Source organism: Cupressus sempervirens, chromosome 10, assembly GCF_028749045.1.
Source record: "Cupressus sempervirens isolate cs-2001-9-10 chromosome 10, ASM2874904v1, whole genome shotgun sequence".
Lineage (NCBI taxonomy): Eukaryota > Viridiplantae > Streptophyta > Pinopsida > Cupressales > Cupressaceae > Cupressus > Cupressus sempervirens.
Genome location: NC_143127.1, coordinates 418,197,563 through 418,212,892, shown reverse-complemented (window position 1 = coordinate 418,212,892; position 15,330 = coordinate 418,197,563). Strand labels below are relative to the sequence as shown.

At 36.3% G+C, this 15,330-nt stretch overlaps 1 pseudogene; it reads left to right on the top strand.

Annotated features, from left to right (window-relative positions):
• The first annotated feature begins 1,515 nt into the window (after positions 1-1,515).
• LOC149534484 (LRR receptor-like serine/threonine-protein kinase HSL2) lies at positions 1,516-9,139 on the top strand (annotated as a pseudogene).
• Positions 9,140-15,330: the final 6,191 nt, after the last annotated feature.

Below are 15,330 nucleotides of genomic sequence, written 5' to 3'. Positions count from 1 at the left end.
ACTTTTTTTTTTTAATGAATTTATATGATTGTAGTTGATGTGTAGTAATTGTAGTGTTTGAGTCTCTCCCTCTTGTTTTTTTCTTAGGCCAGCCCCCTTGTTGTGGCTCATTTTAATATGAAAAACACATGACTATCTTTTCTTAACCAAATTTTAAAGAATTATTATTTTACAAATTTATTTGAATTGCTATATTTTTATTCCTATTATTTTTAAACTTTGAGAGTATGCACCTCAAATTAAATACCAAGTACATATAAATATACAATCTAAACAATTTTTTTGTTAAACAAAGTGACATATTTCAAGCACATTTGTGATCCCATTTCCATGGACTTAGCCTTTTTGCACCTTCATTGTTGTCATTTTACTTTAATTGCATATTATCCACTCTCATATCCTTATTTTAAAATAGCAATTAAATTAATACTTATGCAACACATCGACTCAAATTATAGTTAATAATGTGCACTCAATAGTAACTATCGAATAACTAGTAATAAACATTTAGATGCTTGATAATAAGATATTATTATTAGAAATTACATATATGCATGTCACTATCACCTATGATTCAAATTTATGCATATTTCCTTAAATGTCATTTTATTGATTTTTCCAAACTATTATGGTTTGAATATCATTTTAAAATAAAATGCTTGGTTTGCTAAAACCTCTCAAAATTGTCTATGAAGTGGGTATATCTAAAATATCATAGATGATGTTATTGTAGACATATATGATTAGTTTAGACATAGTGCTAATATTAAAACTGTAAATTATGATTGAACAAATATTATTACACTAAACAAAATAAATTGTAGAAATATTGTTGATTTAGTATAAAATTTGAAAAGTCATTAAAAGCGAACAATAAGTTTGTATTAAATATCTAATAGCCTAATACAACTTTGACCTTATTTATGTTTCATTCATCATTAAATTTTTTTTTAAATTACTTCATTTAAACTATTTCTTTATAGTTTGGACTATATATTTATAAATTCAAAAGCACACATGTATTAAAAATACTGAACATATAATAAAGCAAGTTCTTGGAGGGCTATATATGGCTATAATATAGCTTGGCAATTGACTCGTTTGGCTTTGAAAGATTTTAGAGAACAGAAAGTGACTTTTGCGTCAACTATCTCCGAATTGAGTAAGTTGAGAGGACTCAACTTGTCAAATAATAGCTTCTATGGCTCTATCCCTCCAGCCTTAGGTATGTTGTCGAAGCTCGAAGCTCTCTTCCTCAACGACAATAGTTTGAGTGGGGTAGTCCCTAAATTTGTCGGGCATTTGGAGTCTCTGAAGAACTTCACGATTGGCGGCAATCCTCTGAGTCCTGGTGTGCTACCCACGGAGCTTGGCAGTTTAAAGCACCTGCAGCAGTTATGGTTATATAACTGCAACCTTGTGGGCGAGATTCCGACTTTCTTTGGCAATTTAACCCAGTTAGAGTTGTTGGATTTGTCGCAGAATCATCTCTTGCGTTCTATTCCAACTAGTTTAATGGTTCTTGAGAGAGTGAGAGAGTTTTATCGCTATGACAACAATCTATCTGGACGGATTCCGGCCAACATTGGGCAACTGAAGAGCATGGAGAGTCTGGATTTCAGCAGCAATGAGCTTTGCGGCAGAATTCCCGAGGGAGTCTCAAATCTGACGTATTTGAATTCTCTGCACTTGTTCAATAATTGACTTACCGGAGAGATACCTTCTGAGCTCGGCAATCTACGATGTTTGGGTTACTTGAAGATATTCAGCAACAAGCTCAGTGGATGGCTTCCACAGGGTTTGGGTACCTTCTCCAATCTCATTCACGTGGAAAGTCCTCTGCCAGAGAATCTGTGTCGGGGAGGAGCGCTCTATACCTTTTCTGGCACTTGTAACAAATTCAGTGGTAATCTGCCTTCATCCTTCGCAGCCTGCAATTCTCTTCAATTTTTGGACATCAGCAGGAATCGTCTGAGAGGCCAGATTCCTCGTAGACTATGGGGCGCCTCCAGTCTCCAGATACTAGACCTTAGCAACAATGTGTTCGAAGGCAAGATTTCACCTGTAATAGGCCAAGCCAAGAATCTGAGTCGGTTGGATGTAAGCTGTGAAAAATTTAACTATTGCAATCACTGATTATTAATCTCCTATCATAAATGATTACTAAACTGCTGAAAATAAATTTTCAGCTAATATTGAAAAATAACACAACTACAACTTCACTTATAAAATACGAAAAGAAATGCGCAACACAATGAACACAATATTTTCGAACAAATTGTCCCTGGAAAAACCCCTAAGGGAAAACCAGTTCTACACATGAGAAATTATATTAAACTTCAGCAAATCAAGAGATACAAAATTTCTTGCCTCTTATTGGCAGAATTCCGACAACCTCCTAATTTATCCCGTTGATATTCCCCACGCTAACACTGCGCCTTTGCTAACACTGCAAGATTATTTGCTAATACTGCAAGATTGTTTGCTAACACTACAAATGTTTCTCCAAACTTCATGTTCTCCAAATGCCCCCCTGACCTCCTTTTATACTACTCCTATTGGTAAACCAACGGCCGATATTGATTTACAATCGACGGTTGAGATTAAAACAACTTAACAACCCTAACCAAGTCAGTTTCTAGTTGTTTCCAAGAGTGGTCAATTAATTAACGAATATTTGTTTCTAATCTAACCAATTAGTTAGCAAAACAAATACTTGCTAAATAATAGCAAATGGACAAATAGCTGTCCAAAGCTAACAAAACTAACACTCCCTCTTTGTGAGGAAGCTATTCTGTAAGACACCTAACTTATCTTTGAAGAAGATAAATTTTTTCTTCCCCAATGCCTTAGTCAAAATGTCTGCTACCTGCTCCTTTGTAGGTATGTACTGTAGCTAAACAACTCCCCTTTGTACATAATCTCTGATGAAGTGATATCTAATATCTATATCTTTAGACCTATCATGAAACACTAGATTCTCAGACAACTTGATGCAACTCTAATTATCACAATGTATCACAATAGTCTCAACCTTCTGATGAAACAAAGCTACTAACAATTTTCGGAGCCATATAGCTTCACATGTCGTTATGCTAGCTGCTATGTATTCTGCTTCTGCTGAACTCAGAGCCACAGGCTTTTGCTTCCTGCTGAACCAAGAAACAACTCCTGATCCCAAGCTGAAACAACACCTTGAAGTGCTCCTTTTGTCTGTTGTACTTCCTACCCAATCTGTGTTAGTATAGCCTATCAACCTGATACCTTCACCTTGAACATATTTGATCCCATACTCGACTATACCATGCAAGTAACGTAGCACATGCTTAGCCGCTATCCAATGCATTCTCTTTGGTTCAACCATGAACTGACTAAGAGAGTTAACTGCAAATGCTATATCTGGCCTAGTATTGACCAAATACATAAGTGAACCAATCAACTATCTATATAAAGTGGGATCTACATCCTTCTACTTAGATGTATCTACCTTCCTCAAATTCGTAATCATGGGTGTAGACATGGCTTTGCAATCCTCCATCCCGAATTTTTTCAAGATTTCAATGCAATATTTCCCTTGACCAAGAAAAATCTCCCCATTTGTCTGCCACACTTGCATGCCTAAAAAGTAGTGCATAAGTCCTAAATCCTTCATCTCAAACTCTTCTGCAAGGTTCCTCTTGCAATCCACTATGAGCCCTAGTGAACCTGTAAGAAACAGGTCATCCACATAAAGAATAAGAATGAGAATCTCACCCCCAACCACCAAGTAGTAGAGGTTAGCATCTGCTTCACTCTTCACAAAGCCCATTTTCTATAAGTATGTATCAATGTGCTCATACCATGCTCTAGGAGCCTGCTTGAGTCCGTACAACGCTTTCTTCAATCTGCACACGTGGGTCTCTTTCTTGTGTGCTACAAAGCCTTATGGTTGTTCTATGTATACCTCCTCCTTCAACTCACCATTAAGGAATGCTGTCTTGACATCCATTTGATGGATTTTCCATCCCATCTATGCTGCAAGTGAGATTAGAGCGCGTATAGAAGTATACCTGGCAATAGGAGCAAATGTCTCCTCATTGTCTATTCCCTCCTTCTGAGAGAACCCCTTTGACATGAACCTTGCCTTGTATTTATTGATGCTACCATCTCCACCATGCTTTATCTTATAGATCCAACGTGATCCAACTACAGCCCTATTTGTTGGTCTAGGTACTACCTCCCACACATCATTCTACATTATTGAAGAATATTCCTCAACCATAGCATCTCGCCATACCTGATGTTCTGCAGCTTCCTGATAGCTAGAAGGCTCACTATCTACCAACTGACTAACTAATGCCACATAGTCATTGAACTTGGCTGGTTGTCTTCACTGTCTAGTACTCTTTCTAGGAGCTCCCACAAACTCCTGAGTATCCCTTTGTGTATTTGGAACCATATGGTTCCCGCTGCCAACTGTAGAGGATGAAATGTCAACCTCTAAGTCTTCTAGATGCATTTCCTATTGCACCTGTTGCTCCATACTCTGTGAATCTTCACTAACTGAGTCTACACTCGTACTGGTAACTGTACTTGAGCTTTGTTGCTCTTGACTTGGTCTTGAAGCTTCTGTTGGTTGCTCACTCTAATCATCTGCTGGCAAATCTTTGGATCTCCTAAATGCCTTGTTCTCCATGAACTTGACATCCCGTCTAATAATAATAGTCCCCGGAATGAAAATCTAGTATGCCTTTGAGGTCTCACTGTACCCAACAAAGTACCCCCTCTCTGCAGTCTGATCTAACTTTGTACGTGTATCTCCAGGAATATGGCAATATGTCAAACTCCCGAATATCCTGAAGTGACTAACATCTAGCTTCTTCCCTGTGAAAACCTCCTCTGGTGTCATCTTCCCTAGCACCTTGTGTGGAACTCTATTATGAATGTAGACTATTGTATTACACGCCTTTGCCCATAAGTAATGGGCATGTCCTAGTCATGTAGCATAGCTCTTGCTACCTTTGATATAGAATGGTTCTTCCTCTCAGAAACTCCATTCTACTGTGGATTGTAAGGAACAGTCCATTCTCTCTTGATTCCTTCTCTGGTGCAGAACTCCTGGAAGACATTTACTTTGTACTCGCCTCCATTGTCTGACTGAAGAACTTTTATCTTCTTTCCTGTCGAGTTCTCCACAAGAGCTTTGAACTCTTGGAATCGACTGAAAACCTCATCCTTAGTCTTCAAGAAGTATATCTAGGTCTTTCTAGAGAAATCATCAATAAAAGTAACATAGTACTCATATCCTCTGAGAGATTTCGTCGACATCAGTTCACAAACATCTGAATGTACTAGATCAAGAACACCCTTAGATCTGGTGTCACTCCTTGGAAAAGATGCTTTCGCAAACTTCCCCAATACACATCCCTTACATACATTGTCATGCTCTGTGCTCACCTTTGGAACACCTATCACTGTCTCACGAAGCAATCTAAGTGCTCCATGATGAATATGACCCATCCTCCTATGCCATAGCTCTCCAAGATCTCTAGGATTACTGTTGCTCATAAGTGCCTTAGGAGTATCAAACTGCAATCTATAAAGGTGACCACTCTTAACTCCAATAGTTATGGGTGATTTCCAATCCTTGTGCTTAATCAACACATTTGTCCCTCTAAAGAGTACATTATACCTTCTATCCTGAAGAACAGATACAGAAATCAAATTCATACCTAAGCCTTGCACATATAACACATCATGAAGTGGGATTATCTTTCCATTCTCCCTCTGAAACTAAACAGTCCCTTTCCCAATAGGGTTGAGTTTGGACAAGTTTTCCATAAAAATTTGGATGTTGGTGTCCTCCTCCTTGTAACTAGAGAAGTACTCTCTATCTTTTGTCATATGAAATGACGCCCCACTATCTATATACCAAACACATTGTGAGGTTGAGCTAACCATACAGGCTATGAGTGCAAACTCATCTTCCATTCTACTAGAGAGTTCTTCCGCACTTGTTGAAGCTGCCACCTGCTTCTTACCCTTCTTCCTCTTTGGGCAATCACTAACATAGTGGCCAAACTCATGACATCCAAAGCAGTTGACCTTAGAAAGGTCCTTCTTCTTCTTCTTACTTTGTGAATTTGATCCTTTGCTAGATCCCTTCTTTGCTTTCCCTTTACCCGCTAGGGCAACGTTCTCTTGTTCTGCCTCATTTTTCTCACTCTTGTTGGCCCCATTGACAAGACTTAGTCTAAAATCCTCCTGAGTGAAATCAATCCATAGTCGATCCCAACTCGGTAAAGTATCTTGTCCATTGACAAATTGAACAAAGACACTCCATTGTTTAGTAAACCCATTTAAGGTTATTCTCACTAGCTCGTCATCACTAGGGCTATCTCCAATAGTTGCTAACTCATCATTGACAAGTCTGAGCCTGGTGAGGTAACTTGTGACATCTTCTCCCTGATTCATCAAGGTATTCTTTAGCTTCTCTCTGAGAATCAACTTCTTGCTGGTGGTAGCATTCTGGTATAGATTCAGAATGGCGTCCCACATCTTCTTCACTGTATCTAGCTCCGAGATATGTGGAACAATATGATCCTTGACACCATCAAGGATTATCCTCCTCACCTTGGCATCATCCTTCCTATATGCTGCAAGCTGTGCTGCATCCGTTGGTATAGGTACAACACTGGTAGCATAATCTCTGATACCATTCTCTTCCAACAATAAAGATAATTTGGCCTTCTAGACACCAAAATTTGAGGCACCATCCAATCTATCCTGATCTCTCAAATTAGCTGAAGCCATCTCAAGGGTTTAAAGCAATAATAAATCTAAAGAGATCGAAATTTCTTTCCTAGGGCAAAACTCTTCTACCCTTAACAATTCTCTAATACCATGTGAAAAATTTAACTATTGCAATCACTGATTATTAATCTCCTATCATAAATGATTATTAAACTGCTGAAAATAAACTTCTAGCTAATATTGAAAAATAATACAACTGCAACTTCACTTATAAAATACGAAAAGAAATGCGCAACACAATGAACACAATGTTTTCGGACAAATTGTCCCTGGAAAAACCCCTAAGGGAAAACTAGTTCTACAGATGAGAAATTATATTAAACTTCAGCAAATCAAGAGATACAAAATTCCTTGCCTCTTACTGGCAGAATTCTGACAACCTCCTAATTTATCCCGTTGATATTTCTCACTGCTATTCCCACGCTAACATTGCGCCCTTGCTAACACTGCAAGATTGTTTGCTAACACTACAAATGTTTCTCCAAATACCCCCCTGACCTCCTTTTATACTACTCCTGTTGGTAAACCAACGGCCAAGATTGATTTACAATCGACGGTTGAGATTAAAACAACTTAACAACCCTAACCAAGCCGGTTTCTAGTTGTTTCTAAGAGTAGTCAATTAATTAACAAATATTTGTTTCTAATCTAACCAATTAGTTAGCAAAACAATTACTTGATAAATAATAGCAAATGGACAAACAGCTGTCCAAAGCTAACAAAACTAACACAAGCAACAACCAGTTTGAAGGAAGAATCCCTGCACATGTTGGACAGCTGCCTAAATTTCAAGTGTTCCAAGCCAGCAACAACCGGTTGACAGGGCCCATTCCCCGTGAGCTCGGGGCCTTGAGTTTGATCATAACTCTCCAGCTGGATCATAATTCTCTGTCTGGAGAAATTCCCAGCGAAATAATCTCACTAAATAAACTGAGTCAGCTCAATCTTTCTCACAACCGACTTACAGGCGAAATCCCTGCAGCTCTGAACGACATCATCAACATTCTTGACCTGTCAAATAATTTGCTTTCTGGAATGATTCCTCCGGAGCTGGGAAACATGAAGCTGGATGTTTTCAATGTCTCCAACAATGACTTGTCGGGACGTGTTCCTGAAGCGCAAGACCTTGTGGCTTACAAGGAACGATTTCTGGGAAACCCGAAACTATGTGGAGGCTAGAATTTGATGCTACCACCGTGTCCCTCTCCTCATAATTTGTCGCGTTGGAGGTTAGCTACAATTCTGGTACCGCTTTTGCTTGTTGTGGCCGTGTTAGTCTGTTCTATGTGTCTAAGTTCCTCGTTTTTCAGGAAGGCGAGCAGCGGATCAACGTGGAAATTAACTCCATTCCAAGCGACAGAAGTGGACATGATATACATCCTCAAAAATTGGATGAAGAGTATCGTGATAGGATCCGGAAGTGCTGGAAAGGTTTACAAGGTCATTCTGAAGAACGGGGAAGCGGTAGCCGTTAAGAAGATCCGTAACACTAGCAGACTACAAGCACGTTTTAACAGAAAAGATGAGCAAGAACTAGAAGATAATATAGATGGGGACGTCGAGGTGGATACATTGGGGCTCATCCGGCACACCAATATAATAAAGCTTCTGGGTTGCATGACAAGTGAAGAGTCAGATTACAAGTTGTTGGTATACGAGTACATGTCCAACGGTAGCCTGTTCGACCGTCTGCACGGTAGCCGAGGACGAGAAACGCTCCTGCCGTGGCCGACACGTTATAAGATCGCAGTGGGTGCAGCCCGTGGGCTGAGCTACATGCACCACGATTGCACGCTTCCAATTCTGTACAGGGACGTGAAATGCAGCAACATCATGCTGGACGGGGAATTCGCGGCTAAAATTGCAGACTTTGGCGTGTCTAAAGTGGTTGATAGGTTGGAAGAGGAGAATAGGGTGTCCAGTTATGTAGGGTCTCACGGATATATTGCTCCAGGTACGAAGACTTCGTCTTCTCTGAATTCAATAATTCAGCTTTGATGAATCAATAATTTATTTTATATATGTAATTTATCTTTTCGAAATGTGGTATGTAGAATATCTGGATAGGCGAAGGGTGGACGAGAAAAGTGACGTTTACAGCTTCGGAGTGGTGGTGCTGGAGCTGGTGAGCGGGAGAATCCACGGGTGAGGCAGAGTATGGAGAGGGCGTGAACATCGTGGGGTGGATACGCAACACAATCTGGATGCGCGCGTTGTGGAAGAGAAATGCATGGAACAGATGATGCGCGTCTTACGTGTGGGTTTGCTTTGCACAAACAGAGAGCCAAACCAGCGGCCATGTATATCACAAGGAGACGAGGGATGGAAAACCGTCTCAGCATTTTGAATCGATCTCGGGTAGTCAATCCGAGATTAAGAATGAATGGTCAACTTTTCCCGATTAATCGACTTACAGAAATGATTTATTAACATTAGCGTTCGTTTTGTGCGTTCAAAAGTTTCAATTGTTAGTTGCTCTTCTTGTATATATTCAGGTTCAAATGTATTTCTGTAACATTTTAGAGAGCGAGAGAAAATAACCGTCTTCTTTAATAGAGCTCCAATCTTGAGTATATGTCACTGATATCTTAGTAGTTATGTTAAAAAATTAGTTTGTATGAATTGATTCATAGAGTATTGTTGAATGTATTTAAGTGATATTTGTAATTGTCCTCCTCAAATAAAGGGCTAATTTCAATTGTCATAGGACATTGAGGTTGAATGTATTAAAGTAATATATAATAGTTTTATTGAAATGTTAAAGTGATATATAATAGTTTTATTGAAATGATAGACTTATTTCAATTGATTCATCGAATATTAATTTTCAATATATTTTAGTGATATTTTAATAGTCATGTTGAAATAATAGTCTTGCCTCAATCAACTCATAGAACATTAATCTTGAATGTATTTTAGTGATATTTTAGTAGTCGGGTTAAAATAACAATCTTGGTTCAATTGATTCATAGAGCATTAATCTTGAATGTATTTTACTGATATTTTAGTAGTCAAGTTGAAATTTGCTTCGATACATACAACATCAATCTTGAACGTGTATTTTATTCACATTTTAGTAGTCATGTTGAAATAACAATCTTATTTATTTCAATGTTTTGGTAGTGATGTTGAAATAATAGTCTTGACTCAATCGATTCATAGGAATTCCATTAGTCATGTTGAAATAACAATGTTGCCTCCACTAATTCAAATGTATTCTATTAATATTTTAAGAGTCGCATTGAAATAATAGTCTTGCCCCAATTGATTCATAGAGCTTAATTAACATTAAATGTAGTTTTTGAACATTTTAATAGTCAAGTTGAATAATCTCGCTTCAATTGATTCCTATAATATTAATTCTAAATATAATTCAGTGATTACTAGTCATGTAGGAATAACAATATTGCTTTGAAATTGATTCATATACAAACAATTTTCAATGAATTTTAGTAGTCATGTTGATATATCAGTCTTGTTTCAATTGATTTATAAAGAATTAATCTTGCTAGATGTATGTAGAACAAAGTCAAGGAAAGGAGATACTCTATTAGAAGAGATGAAATTAAATAATCAATTTGGTCAAGTTTTGTATAAGAGGAATAATTGTTTTTATTAGAGGATATGGATTAGAGGTCAACATGTAGGAGGAGAAGAGCAAAGTGAGTTTTTCAAAATGAAATCACCAATATCCTTATTTGGAGAGCATATGATAGAGTATTTTAGACTACATTGTGTAAGGGTGGCCCAATTAGCAATCTTCACTAATATCATCTAAAATTATCAAAGTTACTATCAAATGTTGATAGCCATAAAGATTTATAGTATTGTTAAATACAATATTATATAATTGTACTTTAAAGAACTATTAAATGCATTGCTTAGTTAGTAGATCAATAAATAATTATTGTTTGGTTGATTGATATTACCTTTAGATACTCGTACTAACTTTCAAAAAAATTATTTTTGATACTTTGTTAATTTTCATACATCGTATTAATGAAATAAACTTGATCACATTAATTAGAATATCAAAAAACACTCCATAATTACATAATAAGTAACAACCATAAGGAAGGTTAATCTATAGTTTAATTTTAAAGATATATGTTTCACATTAATTTATGGTAAAGGTAGTAGCTAAACCTCTAATACTTTTTTAGATTTTAGCATAATTTTTGTTGAAATCATTTATTTAATTCATGATTTAGAAATAGAACTATAGATTATTTTTCATGTGAGAGTGGTGTTTGGTAATATTTAAGGATTTATAATTTCAAAATGTTCATTTTTATTCTAATGCTCCACTAAGGAACATGAAAAAATGTTAAATATACACAATTATTTTTTAACTAATAGAATTATCACATGCATAATATATGGTGACAATGCTAACAACATTATAACATAAACACAATAATCATGCTAACAATATTATAGCATAAACACAATAATTATTCCACAATCGTGCACAAGCATAAGTCTTGACAAACATCCAAGTGTTACAACATGATTAGGCATAGAAGCTTACTAAAAAATTAACATTAATACAAGAAAGATAAGGAACCACGATAAACATAAAGAAAAAAATATCATGAAAGCAATGAATATTTGGAAATCAACTTATACTCTTAGAAGAATTGAAATGCGAGAAGAGGTGTTGATATGTGCATGCCCTAATCTCCATGTGTAGATTATAAAAGATCAAAGTTCACAATCTAGAGAGCATAAAAAGTCTTAAAAGTCTTACATTGAGAGAACTAGTGCTAAAAGCTAGATAGTGGCACTAAAAGCTAGGTGTTGATGTCAAAAATCTAGGTGCTAAAACTCCAATAAGGTAAGGTAAGGTAAGGTGGTTTTATAGTCGACGACACTATGCCATAGTTTTTGGGTTTACGTATGGTGACAGTGATATGGGACTACCTCGTACTCTTTTTCGAGAGGCACTTGGCGCTACAAACGAGGCGTACATACCCTACCCCCCAGTGGGATTTGAACTTGTGACCTCTCTTTCAAGAGTACAAGTTCTCCACCACTAGGCCAACTCAGGCTGTACCAAAATATAGAGATTTCCCATCCAATGAATGATTTATCTTAGCCTAGTAGAAGAATATATCATAATCTACATGCATGGATACTTAAACAAACAAATTACATAAAAACACCTAGAATTTAACATGTAAACTATGTTGACTCAATTGTATGCGTGAAAATAATCTAACTCTATATTTGGGAGTACTCAATATACATGTTCAATATAACTTCACTTAATGCATCAATTAATATGTCACTACTAATTTATTGATAGTAGCTGGTAATGTTACCCATCAATGTGGCACCCTTATGCCCACCCCATCATACTTGTGGAGATGACCAAACGACCAAAGAAAAGAAGTAAACATAAAGGGGAACGTACTTAGATACTCATTTCATTCAATACATTTAGATTACAGATAAATTAGGACTCACATAAGATCATAGTAGTACGTGCACCCTATGCCTAGTTGCTCACACCAGCTAACACACTATAACATGTGCACCTTATAGTGTGCACACCCTATAGCTTTAGGGCGACAATCTCTTCGTTCAGGAATTCAATCTCTTGTGCCTCGCCATGGGTGGCTCCAGCAAAATTTACATCTTCGGCAATGTACAATAGCATAACACTCTCCTTCATGCCCGCTAAATGCTATTCTCTACTGCCTGATATACAAGATAGAAAAATGGTCATTGCGCTATTGCTTTTATTATTTATAATATGATATCATTGATTCCCTCTCCTTTTTGCCAACTAAATGTGATTCTCGTTAAACACAATGCATTTCCCTGCCCTGCCTTCATCTGTTTCTGTCGATTCCTCCTCTTCTTCCTGTGGTCGCTTTCTTCCAACTTCCAATATGCGTTTCCCGTACCCTTAAAGATGACTATAGTGAAAACTGTTAAGTTAGTTGTCTTAATGTTTTAATTTGAGACGGAATAAAAGTTGTCTATTGTTGTAAATATTGTCTTTAATTATTGTTTCTTGAAGACAATATATTTAATTAGCATCTCTTAAAGATTAGTTCCCTCCTTGTCATCCTATAGTAGGTGAAGAGTAGTTGTAGTAGAATGCATAACCCTCACTAAGAAGTTAGCAACCCTATCAACTTTGTCCTCCAAGTGCTCATTCTTCTTGATCATAGTGGTTATGGACTCCTTCAATCTAGCAATATCTGAACTCCCCAAGTCATTTTCTATTTTTTCCATTTTGCTTGCCTCCTTTTAGGTGTCAATACCCCCAGTATTCACCACCTTCCAAAAATCACCTCCCAAATGGACCCTTCCTTGAGTCTCGCCTCCCAAATTGCCCGCTCTAACTACTAACATGATCGTACCTTTCTCCCTCATGACATCATCCTTCTTAGATGCTAGAGTGTTGGTCTCAGTTTTGAATGTATCAGACACCCTAGATGAAATAGGGATATCTTGCTCCCCAGCCATACCCCCTTTCTCTTTCCCTTCACTATCAGTCTCATCCTCCTCTTGTTCCCCATAGTTCCTTCTAGTGGCTTTCCTTTTGGGTCTGGGGCCAATTTTCCTACTTGAGTTATCAGTGGATTCAGAATTGTCAATTTTATCCTTACCTAGGGTGGCCAATGGATTTTTCTCCCTCAATATTTGACTTGATCCACTACTACCTTTCTTAGTAGTGGTTCTAGTGCTTTGAACATCAAGAACCTCAATATTTTCCATTTTTAACTTTTTACCAGTAGTCAAAGGTTCCTTTTTAGTCTAGGTTTTGGAGGAAGGGGACAAGACTTGGGGGATAATTCAGCAATTCTAAGGGAGGAAGGGTTCAAGCTAGTGATCTTGTGATGAAGACCCTTATTAAATTTAAATAGATGGTAAATTAGGGTTTAGTGGTAGACAGTATAACTTTTCCCTCCCTTGCATGTTTTACGAATATTCCAAATAGAGTCTTCCATATAATGAAGAATCAAGTAAGGGAAAGATATGCATTCCCTATTCCTAAAATGATTAAGGATAGGAAAATGGTAGTAGCAGGACACCTTAACCTAGTCCTATAAGGTGACATACCTTATGATAACATAACAAACCATATTCCATGGTTCCAAGAGCTTTTCTCTAGCAAATCCACAATGCAAGTGTACAGAGCCTTCATTGGGACAAAAGAAATTCTGCAAGCTTGTCTTCTTTGCGACCGTAGGTTGCTTCCTCAAGCTCTTACCCTCCATAACTAGACCTGTAGCATTAGCAATTGGCTCCTTAGTGACTTCAAAGGAAGCACCATCAATGCTCACCTGCTAGTTTATTCCATGAATTCATAAATTACCATGACACTTTTTCATTGTGTTCTTCAATGCTTTCCATAAAAGGGATGAACTCACCTTCTTTTAGGTAGGTCCATGCATCCTTGTCATCGTTGACATTTTTTCTTGATCCTGGCATTTTCTTTCTCCATGGATTCTTCTTCACATAGATCCACAACTAGATCCTCCTCTCCCTCTTTCAACTCTGCAGCCATACCACTCATAGCCTATGACAACTTGCACAAACAAACTAGAGCTAAGCCCTTTCTTGCCTTCCTATTCTAGTCGCAACAATGAAGGTTTTTGGTATTCAAAAAATACTTGTGCATCCCACTTAATTGATTAAAATAACAATTAGTCTCTGGCTACTTGGTCATCATATTTCTATAGCCCACCCTCAAAAGCCATCGAAAATAGAAAAACCTTGTGTCCTTTTGGCATGCCAAAAATTACCCCAAACATTGCCCAAGGTAGAAGCCTTGCAAAAATTTATTATTACAATACTTAGAGTAGTAAAAAAACTAAATAAATAATTGTTAAAAGTAATAATAAAAAAAATTAAACTATTACTATGAAATTTATATGATTATAAAAATAAACATTGAGGTAAAGTTTATAAATGTTGTTTATTGAATCAATAGATATGAAATGAGTAAGAGAAATAATTCAATTAAGATATGTGGAATCAAGAAGAGTCTAAGGGGAAAACAATATTATTAAAATAATTATTTTTTATTCTTATTTTTAGAATTTTATTTTTTAGTTGATTACTTTTAATATAATGTATTTAAATTAATATTTGACACCATCATATTTCTAGCATATTATCTTTTATATTTTAAATATTTTTTTATAGAAATTATAATTTTGACAATACATAAATACATTTGATCATAATACATTAGAATAATTTATAGAATTTTTCAAAATATATTCTTTTAGGAAAATGTATGTTTATTTAGTCTTTTCAAAATAATGAAATTAAAAAATTAATATTTAACTTGTATAGGTTTTTAAAATTTATTAAAAGATATGTTAGAATTATATAAGAAATTACATTTCAAAGTTAAAATAATTTTTGGAAGCTATAGTTTACGATATAAGACAAAATTATAATAGTTCTTGAATATTTTATGTGATCTTTAGCTTTGATATTATTGATAAGGAAGGACTCAAGAAATACATCACTTGTTTCAATGACATGGTTGGCCTCCATTTTTATAATATA